Source organism: Magallana gigas, chromosome 9 (assembly GCF_963853765.1).
Source record: "Magallana gigas chromosome 9, xbMagGiga1.1, whole genome shotgun sequence".
Classification (NCBI taxonomy): Eukaryota; Metazoa; Mollusca; class Bivalvia; order Ostreida; family Ostreidae; genus Magallana; species Magallana gigas.
The window spans coordinates 16,874,212-16,899,652 of NC_088861.1; the positions used below are offsets into that span (position 1 = coordinate 16,874,212).

The 25,441-nt window shown below is 32.3% G+C and overlaps 1 long non-coding RNA gene across 1 annotated transcript; it reads left to right on the forward strand.

Moving 5' to 3' along the window:
• The first annotated feature begins 12,080 nt into the window (after positions 1–12,080).
• LOC117691590 (uncharacterized) lies at positions 12,081–14,196 on the forward strand. The gene is made up of 3 exons (XR_004603287.2): positions 12,081–12,828; positions 13,023–13,181; positions 13,274–14,196. It is a non-coding gene; the product is annotated as an uncharacterized lncRNA (long non-coding RNA).
• Positions 14,197–25,441: the final 11,245 nt, after the last annotated feature.

The window sequence follows — 25,441 nt, forward strand, 5'->3', positions numbered from 1 at the left end:
CTAAATTGTTGGAAGTATGCGCACCTACAAGAATAATATTTAGTATGTATACAGCTTTTCTGAATACTGTAGATTGGCAAATAATCACGATGGTTTTAATTTCACTATATTCGCGATTTATCGTTTTTTCCGCTAAAATAAACCCATCGTAAATATCAACTGGTTTTCTTGGAGGGCGAAGTTAAAACCATCGTGATTGGTACTTTTTGAGATCTCGTGAAATTATAACATCGTGGAATTAAAACAACTTACAGTATTATTTCATACTTGTTTATTCATCAAAGCTTTGAGTTTATTTTTGTAATCGTTGCATGAACCAACAAAGGCCATTAGCCCCTGAATCATCAAAATATTCACTCTCCTCGATCCTCGAATAAGATCTTTCAATTATAATATACTAGTATCCTGCTACCTTAAATATATGTGTCAGCCCCTGATCTGGTTTATAATATTTCTCAGGTTTCATGAATTCTCAGTATGTACATGTATATATGGTAATTCAATAATTTGTTTCTTTTAATTTTTTCTGTATACATTTGATTTTCAGAACATTGTGTAGAGTTCAATGTGCGAGGAGGTGTAATTCAAGATCATCTATCAGCTCCATGCAGCGCAACATTTCCCAAAAGTGACGAATATTATTTCTCATCGGATGCTTACAAATGTAAGGTTGCAAATTTTAAATTTCAAGAATTGAGATTAATTTTGGTTATTAGCCTACATTTTGATGTCGCAAACAGGGAGAAACTCATCAAAACGAACAATTGGATATCATGTTTATTTTAGTTTTTTAGAAGCCTACATTTTAAGAGAAAAATGTTTGCATAATTTGAATCTAATTGACTATTTTAAGTAGCTGTTCTAATCCAAATTACAGATCCAGATTGTTATACTCTCGTTTCCAAGAGCAGGATAATTTCAAAATCCCTTACATCTGAAAATGATACATTTATAACGGCCGATGATTCCAGCCATATGTAAGATCACAAGTTTAAAAGATAACAACAAAATAAAAAAAAAGTTCAGCAGTTACGTGTACCACATGTAGATTAGAACATTTTTTTCTGGATTTCAAAATATGAACACCTAATGTTGTTTTAATGTTGTTTGTGTTGCTTTATCTTTACATTTTAGAGAACAGTGGCAAATCAGCACTATTGTGACTTTCATTATCATCCTTTTTATACCAATATCTACAACTCTCTTTCTACTTCTATCCAAAGGTAAGTTATATCATGTATACATCATTGCCTAAAATTGTAAAAAATCTATCCAAATCGCTCTGATCCTCTCAAATTTTTGCTTAACTATATTTGACCTAAATCTCAAACGAGGGTGCAGTTCGCGAACAGCGCGCGCTAGATTCCGTTTGTCATTGAGTAATGCCAAAATGGCCGAGTGGTAAGCGCGCTGGCCGCTCACTGCTAGGTGAGTGGGTTCCAAAGGTCGTGAGTTAAAGCTCCGGTTGGGGCGGTGACGGAAATCTTATACGGTGAAACTCTTTTTGTTTATATATATATATATATATATATATATATATATATATATATATATATATATATATATATATATATATATATATATATATATATATTGTTTAGGACGTGGACAGAGCATACGAATCGGAGAGGAAGACAAATTATTGCCAACAGAAATTGCCATTGAACAGAGTAGGGAAAGATATTGTGCATGTATCATTGTTATACATCTACAGTTTCGATATGTCTTTTATAATTATTTACCAATAAAGATTTACATTATCATATAGATGACTCTCTCTAGTTCCATTTCAAGCTATGCATATATGATGAATAATGATTAATTTTTGAAAGGTTATCTTAAAAGGTGTCCATGGTTTGTTAAGGGCTAAACGGAACCAAATTAAACATGCTCATCTAAACATGTACGTTAGATCCAACAATGCTATAAACGATCTGCCAAAGAATTCTAAATATGCAGCAGCAAAATATCATGCACACTAATTATTTCAACCCTCAAATTAAGTACGCGGCGGAAGCATATGGGCAATTTAGCATCTTATTTTGACAGTTATGTTTAAAATCGTGAAATTTAATAACTATTTTGAATAAGATCAACAACTTAGTATAATCCTCTAAAATAGATTTTAGTGCAATAAATTCGGGTAGTACATTACTGCCACATTGGTGCATTATCACGTGACAGCTATAAATGGCTTACGTATATTCTTTAACATAAAATGAGATAGAACAACACTACCCCGCGGTTTCCAAAAAATAAAAATACCAAGTGAAAAAAAGATCTCAGTTTAATCAAAACCGCTGCTAGAATTCCATGTTCCTCCTAGTTAAATAGTTATTCATCCGGCTCTCGTAAAACATTCCCAATTTTTATAAAGTTTGCACGGAAAACGGTATGTTGCATCAAAACAACACACAATATGGGATTCTAGCAGTACTTGTCAATTTAAGCATTGGTCAAACTAACGATACGTTTAAATTTGAAGTTCAATATATACGGGGTAGTGTTGTTCTAGTCGGATTTTTATATCGTAAAATATTTTGAATATGATGACAATGCTTTTCGATTTAATTCACACGACATTAAACTTTTAGTCATGACGCCATCAATGTGTAAATCTACGTAATTCAAACTAATTTCTAAAAAAAAAGATGTCTTCAGTATTTTTTATTTGTTTTGGTCTACGTTCCGTTGCTTAGATATTTGAACATGTACCTAATAACTAAGATTTGTGATTTCACGGAATTACATGCAACTCAGATTCCATATGCCTTCTTAACACATCTGCGTAATCTCAAACTATGGATGCAAAATACTTTTCAACACCATACATGTAGTTATAGTGTGTTTCAGAATTATCTGTTGTGGCATGTAATTTGTTTGGTCAACTTAAACACACATATAGACTTCTATTTATATAAGGGAAATCGAATCATATAATATTATTCGTTGTGAGAAGTTTTATATCTAAATTGCTACTGCCAAGATTTCTAACAATTTCTTGAACAATTTTAGGATTAGAAATTCATGTATTTGTCCTTAGCGGTTTTAAGTAGCAGTTAACAATTTTTACTTGTTTTATATCGGATTTTGTTTTGTTATTCTGATTCAATATAATACAGTTCCCTTTAAAGACAAAACATAAAACTCGCAAGACACTTTTGGAAGTTGATTTTAATCAACTCTCCTGTGCAGTTACTCAGACAAACCGAAAGTGAAACAGTGTTTGGACCTCAGCACAACCCATCGCTGCTGACAAGACTTAGTTCTTGAAAATGATTGATGAATTCGATGTAATGTATGCTAGAACATTGTTTTTCAAGGAAACTTATTTATAAATACCTTGAAAATAATCAGATTTTAAATGGTACGAACAACTTAAATATGTTTTGTAGTCGTATGTATTCCTACGCCAGAGTTCAATATAGTCTAGTTCAACCGGACGCTCGGCTGTCTCCGTAAATGCTTGTCGGAGATTTACGGTGTCAGCCGAGCGTTTGGTTGAACAAGACTAGAGTTCAATATTGCTTGGATCCATACAATTTTTGAGAAATATTTTGTATTACTGATACATAGTTTGATTGAATTAATTTTAATCTAAATATTATTTAACATGATTCATAGGGGGGGGGGGGGGGGGGTTCTCGACATTCTTGTCGAAAAAGTCCAAAAATTAATATTATAAAAATGTGCGTAATTCAAATACAAAATTAGAAACTACGTGTACTTGTCATGCAAAATAATATATCATTGCTTTTAAGATAAACAAACATCGACAAAATCAACTCCCGTCAATTCTTCAGTACTTTGATTATTGATTGTAGCTAGCATATTTCGAAAAACTATACAGAAATTTACTGTATGGTTGCTTCAGCGTGCTATGCAGTTTATTATACTGTGTAAAGCTAATAAGCTCAAACCGATTTGTGTGGATTTTGCATCAAATTTACATCATTTAAAGCAGATCATTGGAAAGTTATTCATCTTAACTTATCAATATCAAATCCATCCCACATGTTATCACTTATTTTAAATGATGAGCTAAGATTGATATGTTATATCATTATTATTTTACACTAATGAGGAACATTTTCATTCCTGGTTACAACAGATAAAGGTTATAGTTAGTGATACTTTATGATTTACTTTATCTAGACATTGGCCATGATGTCAGAACTTCAAACCGATCTATGGATCAGCACTTTGCTAAAAGTGAATCTTCAGCAAATAGTAAGGTTTGAAATATACACAGAGAGAGAGAGAGAGAGAGAGAGAGAGACAGACAGACAGACAGACAGACAGACAGACAAAGATAGAGAGGCAGAAATACAGAGGCAGAAACAGGGAGATTGAATAGAATGGAAGGGAGGAAAGAGGATTACATCCGATTAAATAATGCAATGTATTTCAATGAAGTGTTTACTAAATAATATAAACACTACAAGGATAATAATAAGTGAATAGTGAATAAAAAGGAATGTATATCAGAAAAGTGTGATAAGATTAAACAGACGTATGCACATTTCATAACTTCATAACCTAATAATATCAATCTAATTAAAATTAGATCCTTCACGCTCCCGTATTTGATCTGTTGCTCACAGCGATAAATCAAATACAGAAGCGTAAGGGATCAAATTTACATATAATTAGATTAAATCATATTTGAAAAGTTAAGCTAAAAAGTAAACAAAAAGATATATTTGCTAAATATTTTGACCTTCCAAAATAGTTGCCGTACAATGTCTTAGCAAATGTGCTTTGTAGTGACAATCATCATTTTACCAATGCCAACCATTGTTCAATTGTTAATTTATTGGTACTATATACATTTGTTTTCCCTTGGACTGAAATGTCACATTTTCATTGGTTTAAACGTAGCACGTGATTGCCTCATATATCTCTATATTTGTTCTGTGAGAAATAATATTAGGCAATATGGTCGTCATTGGTCGACGCTTCGCTTACTCATTTCGACATTTCATAGTATTTAATACATAAACCGCATGCCGTAAGTTCTTAAAGTATTTGGAGTAGTCTTTAAAATTAGAGTAGTTGCCCTTAGAATATTGACGTCACATTGTTTTGTCTGGAGCAGAACAGAATGTCAGCGTCGAAATTTGCTCAAATCTTTGCAGAGGAAAGGGAAAAAACATTTAAAATTGAATAGCAACAAAACATTGTAAGTAAACATGGGTGAAGCAAGGATTTTTAAAGAATATTTGAAAGGTGAGATTGAAAATCTTTGAAGAGTTTAAATGAGTTAAATTGGACGAGATGTTAGGCATCTTGTATACCAGTATACATGGCTTTACGTAGATCATCGCTATTTGTGAATAAATGTGTCGCTTGATAGTCCTCTGGAAAACAAAACACTTATTAGGTTAGTTACTGACTCACTACGGAAATATATTGGGTTGATCAATCTCATAGACGGCTCGACTTCGCCTCGCCATCTATCAGATTGATCAACCCAATATATTTCCGTAGTGAGTCAGTAACTAACCTAATAAGTAATAGTAGTATTTGCTTTTTATTTGAAAATATTTTAATTTCTTGATATCTTTAATTAAGACATAAAGCAGCGATCATCAAACCAATTGAATCAACGCTTTGCAAAAAGTGAATCTGCAGCCTACAGTAAGTTATGAACGCATTGATTGAAGTTTTAAACATGACGTACACTTACAATGAGAGAGAGAGAGAGAGAGAGAGAGAGAGAGAGAGAGAGAGAGAGAATATATCAGGAATTCTTAAAAGATGGCGCATAAGATTTCCACTTACACTTGTATGTAATAGAAGCAATATTGCAATTAGAGATGGAACGGTGTGTACATGTAGTATTTGTATTGTAGCTACATAGCGTTTATGGAAAATTTAAGACTTACGTACTATTTAAATGACTATGAAAATAAATACATTCATTGAAACTACAATTTAGTCCATCATTTTAAATTTAACATTGATTAAGAAAAAGAAATCACTCAATTATTTTCTCGTTTTAGACAAAGCATCAAGCCAATCTAGCACTCAATGCTTTGCTAAAAGTGATTCTTCGGCTTACAGTAAGTACTTTAAATTTCTAATGTTGATAAATGGAGAAAGAAAGAGAGCAATTGCAACCGAAATTAAATATTTTTAATGAAACAAAATTCATACAGCAAAATGAAATTCTGTTATTAATTTTATATAAATATTTTAAAGGCTTGCATTTTCTGTTACCTTTGTCTAATGGGTTCACTTCATCATATTTTTCATCTTTTGATGAAGCTGAATAAAATCCAATCGTGAACCTACTGTGTAATGAATAAGATGACAATATTTTTTCGATTAAAGAAATTATCAAAATTATATTTTTACTAAAAATAATAGTGTGTTTAGATTCATTGAAGACAATGCAAATAACTTTAAGTGGTGTGTACATGTCACAATATATATTTTCTTAAAATATAAACATCTCTTTGTAACATTAGGAAACGCCACCTTCCTACTGAGATAATATCCCTTGGATAACCCTACAGTTGATGTTCACCTAAACTACAAATTTTGCCTCCGATACTGCTATGCTAAGTCAATTTAAGAGCCAAATACTTTTTCGCAGATGGTTATGGCACACGACTATCAAAGATCTCGGCTGATGGGCGATCAGATGTTTCCCGAACGAGAAACCCCGTATTCATTGACCTAAAATGTAGCCTTTATCTAACTGGATAATAGTGCAGGGTTCGGTCAAAAGTTTGGATTCTCCTTTATTCGATATGAACATGTAATCACTTAAAATTAGTTAACCCAAATAAAATATCAAACAGAAAACCAGTTGGTTTTTTCAGCTACCGCATAAGCAATTAAGTTTTCTAATAAGCTGTATGTAATTTGTTTGTATTAAAAATAACAGTTTAGGAATTAAACGAGATTTGTATTAATTTTTATGAAATATGACATGAACTTCTAATTAAGCCATCAACTATCTTTTATTCATTTTTTATTATATATTTTTATCAATGCTGTAAAGTTAATAGGGACCTTTTATGCGGTTCAAAACATTTGGCAAAGCAAGAACATAATCTTGTCTAAATGGAGAGCAATGCAAAAGCCAGACATAAAATAGTTTTCTTAAAGGAAAATAAGAATATTAGTTTTTTTTATTATGCCCCCTGCAAACAACGTTTGTTGAGACTATTAAAGAATCCACTAGTCCGTATGTCTCTCTGTGAATCGTGCCCGGTTCATATATTTCTTCTTGAGAAACATTTGAATTTAAACTTCACATAAAGATTGTTTATGACCTTATGATGTGTAATGATTTTGACCAATGGTGATTTGGGCAAGTTCGAGGTCACTGGAGGGAAAAGTGCAAAATTTGTGTCCTGTCCATATCTTTGTTATGTAGAAGCAATTGAAGTTCTTATACGTACTTCACACAAAGATTGCTTATGATCTGTGGGTGTCATGCTTTTGACCTAAGGTCATTTTTGCTAACCTCAAGGTTACATTGTACTTGAAGAGAAGTGTTTCCGATACATTTTTTAGGAACATTGGGAGTTCTTACTTCACAGAATAATTGTTTTTGACCAACGTGTGTTTCATGGCCGTGACATAGTGTCATTTGTGCAAGTTTAAGGTCATTGTTAAAAAAACGCAAAGTTCCTGTGTGAATCACATCTTTTAATAAAAAAGGATTTTTTTTATTTTTTTAAGGTCATTGTTAAAAAAACGCAAAGTTCCTGTGTGAATCACATCTTTTAATAAAAAAGGATTTGAAGCCAAAATTTGACACAGACACAAAGATTGCTTGGTCATTGTTAAAAAAACGCAAAGTTCCTGTGTGAATCACATCTTTTAATAAAAAAGGATTTGAAGCCAAAATTTGACACAGACACAAAGATTGCTTGTTGCCTGAAAATATTGTTTGATCTGCAGTTTTTTCAAGATCACTTTAAAAATGATGTATCCATAAGTTTTTAATAGAGAAATATTTGAGTTATTATATTTTCTAAGCGCTTAATACCTCTAGTTTATTTCAAATTTGGTTAACTTATAAACTATATGTATCGCGCAAAATAATGTTGAAGAGTGTACCAACGTTAAGTATTTTATTATTTTTTCCTAATGCTGAATGGCGTTTCCCGTGTCTCTCTTACTTTTATTTTTTAAAAAAATGAGTTATTTGATCTAAATTTGAGAAGCAGATTTTTGCTGGGACACCAACAAATTTTATATAAGACCTTTGGAAAAACCTATTTTGTTTTTTAGCTCTTTTTTATAACGACTGTGCTTTTTTTTTTTACAAATAATCATGTTGTACAGTTTTTAACATTTATTTAGTGTGTCATGTGTTATAAGTGTCATGGAAATAAATAGATAATAAGCGACTGAGTTCTATGAAATTAATGTACATAATTACATGTTTAGGCAATGGCAATATGTATGTGCTTGCTTCCTCCCCGTTCCCAATAATGATAGACAATTTTCATCAGAGTTTACAAGGAAATTTAGGCACATATTGATGACATCTATTGGGAATTTGTAATGTGAACATTATTGTTAAGTGCTTGTAGAGTCTCTGTAGCACGTAAAGCCTTGCTAAATTGCATGTTCTCCTTTTCTTTGCCTTAAGTGGCTGATGGCAGTTGATAGTACAAAACTGTTTATTATAAGAAATAAGATGGTGTCTTATTAACTATTTATGTGTTTTTTTGTCCAAAAAAATCAATGCCATACATTATATTACACACAACGCATAAACCTAAGAACGTTTCATAGTGATAATAAATGCTAGAGTTGTTGCGCTTCCTCTGGAGGGAGAGCACTTATCTTAAATATGAATAGAAAGATAACAAACGCAATGTAAACTTTATGCAGCACTTGAATCACTAGTATTTGAATAAATGTTTATTTTAATCAAAATCTAATACTCGTTTTTAATTTGTATCATTGTATCATGTACCATAAAATACATATGAAATATAACTGAAAGATACAAATTGTAAAATGCCAAGGCACGATTCGAACACGATACTTGCAGATCAGACTTACTGCGCTTTGCTGCTACATGTAGACATTAAAGGGGCATGGTCACGATTTTGGTCAATTTCTATTTTAATGGTTTTATTATTTACAATGCTTAAGAAATGCATTTCTAATGATCAAATAAAATTTGAGAGTCATTCGTAGAGTTGTAAGCAAGTCACATGGCTCAAACTGTTTGGTCATGTAAACAAGGCCCGTGCCCAGTTTTTGTTTACATAGGTTCAATATACAAGTAGAAAATATATCCCTAGCTTATTTGTTTATCTTTTCATTAATTTTAAACATATACATGTATAAAGAGTTTCTAACGTTTTACTCATTCGTTTTAGGTTTAAAACTGAAATTTTAACTCAAACGTTTAAAATGTAAACAAACACTTTGTTTACATAGCGAAGAATTTCAAGCTCTGTTACTCAACAAATGACACTCAAATTTCGGTTGCCTATTAAAAATGCCTTTCTAAAGCATTGTGATTATTAAAATCGGATAAATAATTTTTGTCCAAAATCGTGACCATGCCCCTTCAAAGTTATAAAAAAAAATGTAGAAGTCATACTTTCACTATGTCATTGTTGATCTTACATTTCAGGAAGAACACAAATACATCAAATGCAATATCAAAATGCCTGACTGACAAGGAGAAGAAACTACAGAATTGGAGTGGCCCAGACGATGTATATTTGTATCAGTGGAATGCATTGCTCATTTTTTAAACGATTCATATACTTTATTACCCAACAATCACTTCTTTCTGCTTGGCGTCATTTTTGATGGTTCTATCATGTGTTTTTTTTCTTCCAAAACATTGTCAAATTTAATTTTAACTTAACTTAAAGGACTATGTGCGGTTTTATGCATTTTTTGCCCCCCAAATCAAAGTTTTAGAAAGTGCTTTTAAAATAAGGTGAAAGATAGTTAAAATCATATTGGAAATAAAGGTATAAGAGGTTATTACCACAGTGACGTCATATTGTAGAAATGACGTCATGAAGATTGCATTATTTTGATAAATTGATGTTTTGTAGCAAAATATGGGTGTTTTCCTATGGTTTTTCGATTGGGAAACATCGAGCGCAGGCTTGCTCAAGTACCATTTTTTAATATAATGTGTATAACTATCGGAAGAAAAAAATATGTTAAAATCGCACTTGAGCAGACCTGCGCTCTATACTTCCGAATGCAAAATATGGAGAAAAAATGAGAGTATTTTTATTTTTTTGCAAATTTGCGGGAATTAGGTCATTTAAGTGACGTCATAGATACACAGCGAATGAGCAATGGTGACTACAATCAAGATTAAAGTTATAGGCATCCTCTTTACAATGATTTGTGAAGATTTTATTTTGATACGACACTATTTAAAAATTGGTTGAAATCGGGGGCAGATATTTGACCATACTGCACATAGTCCTTTAAGCTATGTTACACTTAAAGGTATTTTTTCATTCTACATTCTGTTGTTCATCCATTTGGTGTGCATAGTTCACTGTTGTTGATACTTATATTTTTTGAATAAAGATACATTTTAATCCAAACACACCTATTACTTTTCAATTATTCTCCAATGCAAATCTTTGACTGAAAATGGTTTACTTTCGCGCAGGTCAAATAAAGAGAGAACAAGTATTACATTTATTTTACATATAGTTTATGTGAAAATTTTATATCTGCTCACCTTTATCACCAGTAACCCATGGATGCTTGTGTGCTGTAGATAAGTTGACAAGTGTAATTTCAATAGCAATGAATCAGTATACAGATTTCACGGTTTTTTGTAAGTGCACGTGCACTGCAGTATGTATATTACATGCTATGGATGGGCCTATTATATAGGTTAGAGGTATCTGCAATGTAAATAACTAGCCCTCATGAAACTTTCCCCGCTTATTTGTTTTCATTGAACTCAAATATATGTCTACCCTCTCGGCACATGTTTGACACTTACTGTGATATTCTATTTACAGGAAAGCTAACCATTTTCTGTTAAGTTATCTCAAAGGACTATATATGATAAGGGCCAAAAATGGCCCCCTAAAATGAACATCATCATTTTACTATCATTCTTTGTTTTCTTAGTACAGGTGTTACACAATATTCATTTTGGTTCAAATGCCCACAATTTAGAAATATGACATTGTAAAGACAACCTTTTCCCGCCATTTTTGCATTTTTAGCGTAAAACAGCTTGTTTTCAAGCAGTTTTTCCTTCTGAAAACATAGAGCGCATTCTTGAACAAATAAAATATTTTAATCAGAGATGTATCTAGCCAAGACTGCTAAGTGACAAAATAGTTTTCCTTGTTCAAGCATGCGCTCTATATTTCCCATTCGTAAAAAGATAAGAAAAATATCAATGTTTGGCTGATTTTGATTGAATCATAGAAATGGCGTCACTTCTGACGTCATGTACTGCCAGTGAGTGCAAATAAATCAAATAAATAGATGAAAAATATATTTTTTATCAACTCTTCTAAAAAATTAGTTAACATTTTATTGTACCCGAAACACTTTAAAAATGGCGAATTATGAGGGCCAAATTGAACTCTTATCATATATAGTTCTTTGCAACTTGATATCATGACTTAAAATGTTTACATAAGGGGTAGATGACTTTCTTCAAATTCAAAATTTTAGATTTTTGCAATTGTGAATGAAAAAAACTGTTGTTGCTATCTCCTTGTTTCTAATGTCAATAGACCAATCCATCGTTTTTAAAAGAATGATAACTCTTGTATCATAGTATCTTAACACTAAAAAAGTCCATTGTTTATGCACACTTTTTTTCATGTGAGTTTAGTGTCTCTATTCTTCCTAGTGCAGGCAGATAGCTAACCGCAGGTTGAATACGAGTCACGCAATTACACAGATACTGACCAACAATTTTATCAAAATAAAAAGACTCCCATAGTGATTTAATGCACTAATCAAATAGGATGCAAGAGGATTGTCAAATTGTCAAATTGTGACCAAAAAGTCTATGTCAAAGATGTTAATATAAACTGAAAAGAAGTTAGTTTGTACAAGAAATACATTTTGTGAATTTTGTGAAATTTTGGACATAGTCATCACAAGTGTTAAGGTCATATCAGTTTATAAAAGAGATCATCAGCAATTCTCATTAATTAAACATGTTATCTGAATTATCTTCTTTCATAAAAAAAATAGACAAGGAGCATGCACATGGACCTCTGCCATTTAGTCAACTAAAATGTGAAAAAAACGTTAAGGTGACTGAATGACATTACTATATCTTTAAGTCACCTTGCCAGACAGTTCAGTTAACATTCAGTTGACTGAATGTCACATGCTCGTCCCCTGATTTGATTCATTTGTTAAAGGCTGAACACTTATAGAGTTTATACCATACTTATAGTTTTGTCCTATAGTAAAAAAATAAAATCACCCCAAAAGTGTTGACATTTATAAACGGTGAAAGTGAAGCTTAAGTTTAAAGCGGATGTATTTTGATCTCTAAATTAAGAGCTGGACAATTTCACTTGAGCTGAACCGGAAGATAAATTGATCATTTTAATCTAGAGTTGCTGTGGAATAGCATGTTTTCTGGTCGTTTTCTTCCTCGGTCAGCGATGTTCACAATTTTTACAATATTTGTTTTTTACGATTTATTTCAGGTAATAGAAACTCGTACGTGTACAGGGTAAGTAATCTCTGAATTACCGTTGAGAAAAAAATTGATTTGGATATAATTGCCATTTAAATCCTGTTATTCCAGAGTTGATGGAAAAGATACGTGTTGCCTTGGATTTTCGCTAAATAGAACCACTGGAAATTGTGAAAGTAAGTGTACAGTATATTATATTCTTCTTTCTTCGAATTGATATGATAAAACGAATTTTCATTATTTCAGACACAGATATATAAATACGTCTTCATTACGTATTATTATACTCTGTCGATCTTGTAGCTATTGTATTTGAACAAAATGTATTAATAAATTCATTTTTGTACGGTATATTTTACATTTTTTGTAGAGTGTTCCATTGGCTTCTATGGCAAGGGTTGTTTACAGAAATGCATTTACCCTTTCTTTGGAGAAGACTGTCAGTATGTATGTCATTGTCCTAAAGATGACTGCCACTTTTCTCACGGATGTCTCCCGAGAGCTGAAACCGTTTCATACCAGAAAATAAGTATGTGTTTTCATAAACATTGAAATTGTCTTGATATTACAGTTAGCATGCGAATTTTTTGTGTTTTAACGGAACAAAATTTATTTTTTAAGGTTCATCTTTAATATATTCAACGAAAATTTCAATCTCGACTTCAACTGTTTCAACAGCAGGTAAACCGGTATACAATCCAACCGTTACTCGCAACTTTTTCACGAATGATCACGAGTTAAGCGATTCAACGGATAATAGTTTTAATAATAATGACCTTCTAAAAAACAATGTTGTCATCACTTTTTTAGGAGTTTTCGTTTGCTTTTTTTCTGTATTTGTTACTGCATATATTTATCTCAAGTGTTTTCGAAAGAGATCATATGAAGGTATAACTAAAGAGACTGAATGGCAGGCTATGTATCAATCGTTGAATCGTGAGGCAGTAGATACTCAAAGTACAACTTATCCGGAACAAAGGCGATTCAATGTCAATTCAGTGTATCTGTCTCCAGTGTTCAATCGCAGTGAGAGTAGTGAAACACCGCATGGTTCACGGGAAAATGATATGAGACTACAAATCAATGAAGTTTTACAAGAAATTTCAATTGACAGCCAAGGATACGACTCTTCAATTACAGAAATTGAACCAAACTTTCTAAACGATTGAGTAAATCATATTTACGTCGAAATTGCAGAGGACAACACATAAGATGTTGAAACTGGCTGTGAATCCAATTGTTTGACAATGATGAGGCTACCACTTCTTTGGAGACAAGACTGCAAACATTAGTGATTAATTATCGAAGTAAAAAAATGCTGATTGACGTGAACAAAACATTTTGATAGTTCTTCAAATACTTTCCTTTTTATAATGTTAAGGCTAATCGGTATTTCGTAACTTACGACAGGTCCTTTGTTTTTATAAACAAATGGTTCGTTTTATTTGTTGTTTACATGAAGCATTTGATTTAATTATGTAATACCTGACTATTTGCAATTACTGTTTATTTTTTTTTTACAGACACTTGTACAATTAGCAACTAACTTAACCCAAATATTGATCAAATGGTTACATTCATAATAAAGAAAATATATAACCAGTCGTCATTGTTTTCATAGAAGAATCACACTATTTCAATATCACCAAAAATGAGAGTTTAATCTCACACCATGGCCATATAACTTTTAAAAGTGAATTGAATGGTTGTGTTACAAATTGTAATCACCCGTTCCAAATCTGTTGCAGTTAAATTGCTTATTTTGTGAGATTTGTTTCCTGTTTCTATTACACACCCGCTTGCATTGGATATATATGGATTATTACATAGCAATTTTTATATCGCATCCTATATTAGCCCGAATTTGCTGCATATCAGCCCGAAGGCCATCAAATAGTTACATCGACGTCAACTTGGTATACAAACAGCTGGAGCAAAGATATCTGAGAAGTTTATTATAGATGGAATATAAAGACATGGAGCGATTTGATAACAATATTCATTCATCACATAATTTTATTTTATTGTTGCTTTAATATCTTTTTTAAGTACATGAAATAAATAGCATAACATGGCAATTCTGATATCGCATCCTATATTAAATGAGATTCTCGTGCTGATATACAGCGATTTCGGGCTAATGTAAGATGCGAGTATATGCAAGTGTACATAAACTTTCACCACCAGTAAACATTAGAACGGTAAACATAATGCTGAAATCTGTAAACATGGAAAATGTCATGAGGAACAATTAGTGCAAAAAAGCATCCTGAGGTAGTAAGTTAGTTTGAATCCTCATCCTCGAGGGTAAACAGGGCATTGATGGGGAAATGTTTTATTATATAGTGGTGTAGACACGTCTGTAGGAAAATACTCTTCACGATAAAATCAATGCTTTTATTTTTTATCTACTAAGCATTTCGATAAAGTGACAATTCTTAAAATGTTCGAATTGAACATCTTTTACCTAGGAAATTGCAAGTAAGCGATTACATTAATTTTTGTTATGAATGAAGCAAATGAAGAACTTATCATTTGATATTTGTAATATTGATAAGATTTTTGAGCTTCTAAATTGGTTTAAAAATGTCTTTGATACCTGCCTCAATAAAAGTTTTGTCGCACCTACTTTTCAGAACTGTTCTGATTTAAAACTATTTATAGAACGGGAATTTCCGAAATAAAGATTGTCAACGAAAGGCAACGTTGTGTCTGTTTAGTTGCCAGCAAACAAAAAACAAATTTATAACTTTTTTTTAAATTAAAAAGTTCAACCTTAAAAAATAAACAACACTTATTTTTGTAGAATTCAATAAATAGAAAAATTAAGCGTGTTTTAACGACATCGTCTGCTTGAGATCAACGATCAACATTTACGGCGATGCTAGTTGTTCCAAATCAAGGAATAACTATACAGAACATATGGTCCTATACGCTTTCACGGTAACACATTTTTGATCAATGATACTTCACATTTAATGATTTGGAAATGTTTCATTAAATGATCAGAAATTAATTTAACAATTTTTCCAATGATCGACGTATCATCAATAGAAAAATTATTAAATTCATTTAAAAAAATCATATGATAATTAGTGAGTTTAGCGGTAATCAGCTGATTTGTTAGGCGATAAATGTAAACACAATTCGGGAAATTATAATTACTTCATAAATCATTAAAAAACATAGCATTTATTGATAAATCATTCTTCAGCGTTTTGTTTATATATTTCATTATGTAAATAGTGCCTGCTTGGGGGGGGGGGGGGGGGGGGGTAACAGTTGACATTGATACCCCCGAGAAAACCATTTTCAGGGAAATGTCTTCATTTTAATATCATTTGATATTATTCGTTTGATGAGATATCGGCGCTTCTGATTGGTCGAAAAATTTCTTTGATACCTGCATCGATTAAAAAAATTCCCGGATCTACTTTTCTAAACTGTTCTGATCTAACACTATTTATAGAACGGGAATTTCCAAAATAAACACTGTCAACAAAATGTAAAGTTATGTCTGTTTTATTGTCAGCAGACAAAATACAATTTTATAAACATAAAAACTTGAAAGTTTAACCTTCAAAAATAAACAAAACACATTATTTGATTCACGAAATAGAAAATAAAGCGTCTTCTCACGATTTCGTCTGCTTGAGATCAATCAACATTACTGCGAGGCTGGCTGTTCCTTTTCCAGAATAATTATAACGAACATATAGGCCTATACACTTTCACGGTAACACTGCTGTTCAAATTTGGTAACGATGATTTTTAAATTTACACACGTACATGATCGGTCATCAGAATAAGCATCGTAAAGAAAAGCTAAGACTAAGAGTAATGCATCAACTCCTCCGGCGCATTCCAAGCGGCAAATATACCATTTAAGTACATCACTGGCTAGCTAGTTACCACAACGTTTACAAAAGTCGCTTATACATACTATTTTTTGTCGACATATCAACTATATTCGTCCATGATCGCCTCTCCTTGGATGGTTATCTCCAGTTGCATATTCCAGCGATCACACATGAAAACTAGTTTTATTACGAATTTTTCAGCACAGTGAATAATATCACAAGCTATCGCATGTATTTTCCTTTTGTTTTCAATTCAGCCGGTTCAGATTTTAACTCACTTTTTGTGTTTAATCCATTAATTCAGCTCAGTAGCTCTGCATCAGCTGAAGGCCCATCCATTTTAAATATTGTTGCTGTTGTTGTTTTGTATTCATACGCGCCGCTTCATTTACATTATTTACATTTTTGATCAATAACACTTATCATTTTTTGATTTGAAAATGTTTTATTAAATGATAAGAAATGAAGATAATAATTTTTCTATTGATCGACGTATCAAAGAAAAAAATGACCGGAAAACTTCATCAATGCGCGTAGCGCATTGATGAAAAAGTTTTCCGGTCAATTTTTTCTTTGATACGTCGATCAATAGAAAAATTATTATCTTCATTTCTTAAAAAAACCTCTTTTTATTATTATTCGCATTTTTTCAAACGTATAAATGACAATTTAGGAATGACGTGATAAAACATAAAACAAAATTCTTCTAGTCATATAAACAAAAGCAAAAACTCAAAAAACACGTTTTTGTACTTACAGACCTGCTCAAGAATGTGTAGTTTTAATTCTACAGATTAATTTTTTTTTTATAAAAATGATGTTTCTGATAAGTAATAAAAGTTCCCTTCCACTTTTGCATTCGCGTTCTTTTCTCATTTTGCTGTGACTTGCAAAGATCGATCACTTTGGAGTTCCGAATGAAAATTAATGAAAACGGATTGAACGATGATTGGACACTGAACGAACGGTGAGCGCAATGTGAACACTTTGTAAACGCACAATGAGCGCACGTAGAGCATTTTGTGAACGGTGAGCACGAAGGGAGCAAAGCAGAGCGGAGAACATAAGTGAACGCTCATTGTGCGCACTGTAAGAGCACGGTGAACTCACAGAAAAATGGGAAAGACGAACGTTTCAGGAACTATCCCTCTCTGTGTCTCCCTCTCTCTCTCTGTCTCTCTCTCTCTGTCTCTCTCTCTCTCTCTCTCTCTCTCTCTCTCTCTCTCTCTATATATATATATATCTACATACATGTATTACTAAATTGCATCTTCGCTATTCAAGGGTTTTAGGTACACTCAACTCCCCATAAACCCTTGGCAAATCACATTACGAAAACTCGGTTTGGCACTATCAAGCAAATAACTAGAATTGCGCCCCATGCAGCTTATCATTTGCGGAATTGTATAAAGGGAGAATTGTATAAAGGAAGGGGATATAGTTGCATGTATATGCAACAAATATATATACAAAACAGGAGAGGGGCGAGCTCTTGAATAGGTTATTTAACTATGTTAAACTTCGTTATTAATAGTTTTTAATAAAGTGTGTGTTTTCTGGCATTCAGGATTAAAATTAAACAATTTCTTTAACATTTCCTCCTTTGGGGTTTGAATCTCTTTAACTTGTTAAAGGGAAAGGGCTGATAGATTTTATACCATACTTCTAATTTTGGGGAGTTTTATTCAACTCTCGTATGTAGTGTTACTTAGGCAAACAGAACTGTAACAGTTCCGAACTGGACCTAAGCAAAAATCATCATCGCTAACGAGACTTAGGTCTTGAAAATAATCAGATAAATCGATGTACTAACATTTTCTTCTTCGATAAGTCGTTATTTAAAGTGAAGGAAGAAATTCAAAACATTTTTTTTCTTTATAACGCAGCAGTTTTGGAGCTTCGAATAAAAAAAGAGATTTCTTTTCTCGGCATGTTTAATCACGTTACACTCTGCTGAATCAAATAGTTGTCCCTTGTTCATTTTTAAGCGGCTATAAATTGATCTCTGTCGAATCTGTATTTCAAAGTATTGTTCTGAATAAAAGTACTTATACAAACATGTACTTAAAGAGATTAATTGTGGTTCTCCTAAAGATGTATCAATAAAACGTTTTTAATCATTGCATCTCAAGGCGTTTTTTTTTAACTATTAGTTGTAATTGTTAATTTGGCACGACACGGGACAATGACTATATATCAAACAGGTCATATTTGATTTGCCCAATACGACATAGAACTATATTGTGTGTAAGCGTCACAAGAAAATTAGAAATAGCTAAGTCATTAGCTAACGGATATCTAGATAAAATGCTTTTTAGTTTATTTGAAATTAAATACATCTAGTGCGTATTATTACTTAAGAAATAAACAACGTTATTTAGTGAACATGGCGTTATGAATAGCAATTGCTCTGTTGGCATATTCCATGATGCGCGCTAGCGCATCATGGAAAATATGCCAGCAGAGCAGTTGCTATTCATAACGCCATTTTCACTAAATAATCGTTGTTTATTACTTATATTTGCATTTTACCACTCGCAAATACCCTGTATTAGCCTAGACTTTGACATTTAGCTATTACATCAAAAGTAAACATTCAGACTGTAATGTATCTTTTTAATTCACATAGATTTGTTAACAGAATCAATGATATGTTATAACAGTAATTCCTTTAAAATGTTATCAAAAACATGTTTTAATATTACATGTAAATACGTCAATTTTAATCGAGTTGGAGAAAAACACATGATGTATCGTATAGTGGTTTAAATCTATAACGTCATGGAAAAGTATATATAACGTTACACCTTTATGACGTCATAGTATACTGACAGAGCAATTGCGATTATAGAGAAATAATTGCAGCTCCTCCGTATGGGCTTACAGTGGGAAAGAACAATGGAAATGCAAATATAAGTTTTTATATGTTTCTTATGGTTAAGATACGGTGTATCTAACAGTAGAATAAAGACACGAAGTTTCAAATAAATCAACGAGTTATCGACTATCGCTCGACTAAAGGCTCCGATTAATCGACCAAGCCAACCGAGTAAAATTGACATCCCTACTTACAACACATACTTAAAAACACAGAATGAGAAATCCAGTTTAATCAAAATTTAGACCATCCAGTACGTCAGGTATCGGAAGATGTTAGTGTCAGGTGTATTTTGCAAAACTTGATTGGAATCCGTGGAGAATACTTAATGAACCAGTATTTGTTGACGAAAGAGAACATATATCAAGTCCTTTTCAAAGTTCAATACAGATACATAGATTTATTTGAAAACTTACAGTTATTTGTCAAAGTTGACATGAACAAATACAGTCCTGGTGGTTAAAGTTCAAAGTAACATAATTGAGAGTGACAAATGTTCACGAATTGCACCTAACCCTCTGAAAATTAAGCCAGGTTTTCCTGAAAACCAGACCAGAGAAATAAAAAAAAAATTAAGGCAAGGGTGAGCAATGTTACTTGTGTCTAACCAGGTCTGTTAGATACGATATATAAACTGTTAATGCTAATATGAGAACACAAACCAATTTCTACTCTTAACATTCCATTTTAGTTCAAGTTAACTGTTAATGCATGAGGACATTTGCACCCTTATGTTAACAAACATGACTCGAATCAAACAAAATTCCATTCAATATAAACATTTTGAATAATTGGTATACTGAGCCCGATTTTTCTTAAAACAATGACCTTGAAGTTCCTCAATTGACCTAGGGTCAAGGTCATGACACACCCTCAGGTTATAAGCAATGTTGATGTGAATTGGGAACTTCCAATGTTTCTCAATTAAAAAGATACGGATCGGACACAAATTTTGGACTTTTTCTGCCAGTGACCTTGACCTTGCCCAAATGACCTTGGGTCAAGGTCATGAACCATCCGGAAGTCATCAGCAATCTTCCAGTAAGAACTTCCAATATTTCTCCATAAGAAAGATATGGACCGGACACGAATTGAATAGACAGACGGACAGACGGATGGACGGGCGGACAAGGTGATTCCTGGCTATATATTCCCCTCCCCCCAAACTTCGTTTGCGGGGGGTATAAAAATGAACATGTCATCGACTTTGCTTTTAAGGAGGCACATGTCAATATGCGATGTGTCGTTATTTTTCTTCAATTGTTCATGAGAAGTACTGCGCAAACTATAAAAAAGGTTATATACGGTCATCATTTCCAGGTTGATTTATAAAACAAAACAACAATCAAATGTGCTAAACATTTTTTATTAGACGGTTGCTATAAATAGCCACGGTCTATTGCTACGGTCCTGACCGGAAGAGTATTTCTCACGGGTACCCTAGCGGATAAGGAACGATAACTCTGTTAGGTATGCAGTGTTACACGCAATGTTTTATCTATGTGTTGATTTCAGTATGAGAAGTAATTCTAATCTTATCAGATATTTTAAGCATTTTATCTGCTAATTTTTTTGTACATATATTTAAATAATTTATGAAATTGTGTTTTATTTTAAATGAGCCGTTACCCTGTCTGCTTACGCGGTATCGATAATTTATGCACCAGCTGCCATACCACTTGTGACGTTAAACTCTGTATCAGGACTGCATAAACTATATCACTGCGATAATTGGCTAAGAGATCTCAAAATAATCGCTTCTTCTTTTTTTATGATGTAAACAATTGTCAGAAACACCCTATTTAAACAGGTTTGCCATTTCATATTTCAGCAATTATGCTTCACCTATAAATTAAGTCATTTTCAAAGAATTAATTTTAGTTGAGGAAGAATATTTATTTTGATGTAGCTTATTCCAAAGAATTCACAACAGATACTGACAATATTACATAAATTACATTTTATTGAACTTTAACCGATCAATGACACGCTTTCTTCTATAAATGTGCATGTTTTTTTTTAACTTACAAGAAAATTGAAATTTACGATACAAATGTGTTTAATTTTGGACTGACCTGTGATTAACCTAATTTTGTAACCCACTCAGTCTGTAGGAACATTAGTTTTATTACAGCCACCTCAATATTCATCAGACAATATTTACTACTGATGTTAACGCGTTACCTGCTGCTGACTTTTCTCAAACACGCTAATCGATCGACCTCGGATTGTAAAATTCAGTGCAAATCTAGTCGCCATTTTACAATTTTACATGGATACATGTATAAACAAACAACATTTTACGATGTTTCAAAGAAATAAGGGATTAAAGACATATGCTGTAAAACATTTTATGGATTTCACTCCGTGTCAGCTCCTGTATCTCTAGTTTGCAGCAAACGCTAGCTTTTTTGTGAGAAAAAACAATCGGTTCAACTCATGCAATATTCCATTTACATGGTACATTGTGAACGGTATAATGTAAGATATAATAATTTTGTTCACCAAACAGTTTCTGACGAATTTTTCACAATAAACTGAATAACGCAATTTGATGAGCGAAGTACAATCTATGACTTTAATCCATATGCGCCCGTCTCTGCTATAAGAGAACCTTTTCTTTGGTTTGGGGGTGGGGGGGGGTATTTTTTCACTATCATATGACATTATTTACACATGTACGTAAATATCGCCCCTTTTGTTCTCAAATAATTTTTAACTCGCGAGTACAACTCTATTAAGAGCTTTCTTCGACATTAGTTTCCATTTACAAATTGTCGGGCCTATATAATATGTAAATGCGTCAGTTTGTTGCGATTTGCAATCAAAATACACACCAGTTAGAAAGTGTCATCACTCAACGAAATGCTACATCGGCCGTAGCGTATACATCCATGCTATATTTGCGATAAATAATGAAACATTAAGGCAAAAAATGTGCTTCATAGATGACTGTAGTATTCTGCTGAGCTACAGAACTACATGTGTAGCTTTCCGGAAATATTGCCGGGATTTTCGAACTCTATAGCTTTAGATCTATTGTATAGTACATGCAAAGAATAAAATGAAATTCATATACACAGATGTACGGTCAAAAAAACATGCGTTCAGCCTGGTTTTTGTTTGTTTGGTGTTTTTAAAAACTAATTTTGAATAACTAGAAAAGTTTAATGTAGCAAGTAAATTATGCGTGTTAAAGTGTACTGAGAAGCGATAAAATATACATGTGACTTTACCAAATCCATTCAAATGGTTTGAATAAATCTATAGCTAAATACAATAGGACAAATGTACTTTAAAACGTTGATTAAAGAAACTGCCGTGACTGATTATTGTATGATTTTCAAATTTTTATTCACTTTCGTTGTGAGCAAATGGAAATAATCCACCACTAAAGTCGAAGATAAAATATTGATTGACTCTTCTGTTTCATGATGACGTGCATTTCAAAAGCAATACCAATTTTATCAAACAGGTTCTTGTAAACCATTTCGTTTTCTGTACACCTAAATGTATTAACTGACTATGAGGACAAAGGCAAGTGTGATGGTCCACGAGACTGCATCTTTTTCCTCGTGAAGAAATTGAGAGAAAATGCTGTCGAGAGGGACAATAAACATACTACATGTATGCCCAAATAGTTAGTAAAAACCTGATAAGAATTTTATCATACCAAAGCTTTATTTGTTCTCGTTACTTTGAGAAATCTACAATATCTTTAAAGCACAAAAGTCCAATCCACACTTTTCAAAAGTTGTTCCTCTTTGCGGTGTCAACCCAAAGGTCAAAAGGGAAAAAACCTAAATTCCTCTTCTTTATACAATTTGGGCGTACTGTGATGAAATCGCTTTGGATTTGATTTATTCATTCAATAGGTGGTGGCAACCCACATATTTTATGGGTCATTCTTGGGCAATCAAAATACATAATATGTAGTACATGTACAATGTATTACCGAAAACGGAGTTTTAATGTCAACTGATATATATACAAACATAATTATAGATACAAACGGATAGATACAAACATATAGATACAAACCTCTATACTACAAAGGCTACTGTGATAAATCTATGGGTTTTCCCCAAAAGATGATGATAAAGAGACACAACATTTGTAAAGTGTTAATTGTGATCACAACTACGATTTCCACAGAATTATCCATGTAGGAAACTCACGACCAGTTGTGCGAGTAAGCGTTAAGTATTAGTACATGTATGAGATACTGGCTGTGGATTTTCGACAACAATAATTACCATACATGTAATATGCCACTTTCAAACGGCGCCACCGTCTAACAGTACTTTCAGTACTTTGATTTATTGATAAAATACTTCAAAACTTCAGCACAGGGACGGTTTTACTCCGGCTATTTCCAATAAGAGTATTGAAGCAGATTGGAATGTAAATGGTTCATTAACTGGCTCAAACTCTATTGAAATGTATATAAATAGTAAATAAATTGAGTTAAAATAAAACTTACTACAGTACTGTGACATCCCCTAAAAAATGTGTGCATGTTAAATAATGTTGAAATACTGATATTTAATTTACTCTAATGATTTACACATCAAACGATTTCATAAATATATTTACAGCTAACTTCTTGAAATCGCTACAAATAAAGTCGACGATTCCCTGTGGTGTAGTACTGTTCCATTTAGTTCTCTTGATAAGGCTTACTCCTGTCCAAGAAAAGGGACTGTTGGCCAATTTGATGAAACAGGCAGAAACCTTACGGCATGGTCTTGATTTAGCTTCAAAGGTCGGGGATATCGGTGAGTTGATGTGGCATTAATTTAATGCATTACCTACCATCAGGTGAACTGCTGAAGTACCTTCCAACAATGCGGCGCTATCGCCTCAATGGCGCTGAACAGAGGCGACCAAGCCTGGGTTGTAAATGCCGCTTGTAAAATTAACTAATTGAAAATTTACCCAGCGTTGGTTTGATGTGAATAAATGGAAAAATACATCTTTGATTTGAAAACAATCTTCTTTTTTGAAAATACGTAAGTTAGCTTCATTTAATATTTCAAATGATTATTAATAAGCAATAATTAATTACACAGCAAAAACAGACATATTTGAATTTTTTAATGGGTAATATTTGTATTTCATTATTGCAAAGGAATAATCAAGTTTGCAATTCTTTACAAAAATATCCTATAAATCCAGGTTTAATTTAAATTGCTTTATCTTAGATAAACCCTATATCGTGAAACTCGTTTCTTCCATTTTAATCGTTTACGCAACAAAACACTAACACATCGAAAGTGTAAAAACAGTGTCATTTATTGAAAAATAACATTGTATACATGTAACAATACATTTCGTTATTTTATGGAATCGATATTTCATGAAGAAAATCTCGTATAGCTTATTATTTCGAAAATGAAGATTCTTTTATTAAGTTTTGTTAAGATTAATCAATATTATTTACATGTATTCAATAAAAGTTTTTTTTTGCATCAGTTTTGATGCAATCAAACTCCCATCATTTTAATTTTTTGGCGTCAAGTACAAAATATCTTGTTTTAAACTATTTTCCAAATTTTCCTAACTTAGTCTCTCACTAAACACTGAGCTATTTTCATTATTTTATTGATCGTTAATTCAAACATTTAGAATAAAAATTCCTATTTTGATGTTTTACCTCTTAGAAACCCCTGATTTAGTTATGTGTCACAATTTAACAATTTAAAATCTAATAAAAAAAATTGCATGACGCTCCTATCAATGTCATTACTACATGTATATATAAACTGTTAATGGAAATTGACAACCGTCGTTTGGTAACAAAGTAAACAAATACGGGGGAAATGAAATTTTAAAAATAGATTTGATATGCTGCGATTCTTGATATTTTGGCTTTTGTCTTTTTATGTTTTGTTGGTATTTGTAAAAAAAACTTTATAATTTTATAAAATATATGAAAAGAAGTATTATTATGCAATCAAGGGGTTGTTCTATGAACATTTATGTAGCAAAGCAAATCAGGCAGAAATTTTTAAGTATCAAAACTCCATAATAACGGGAATCATTTTAAGC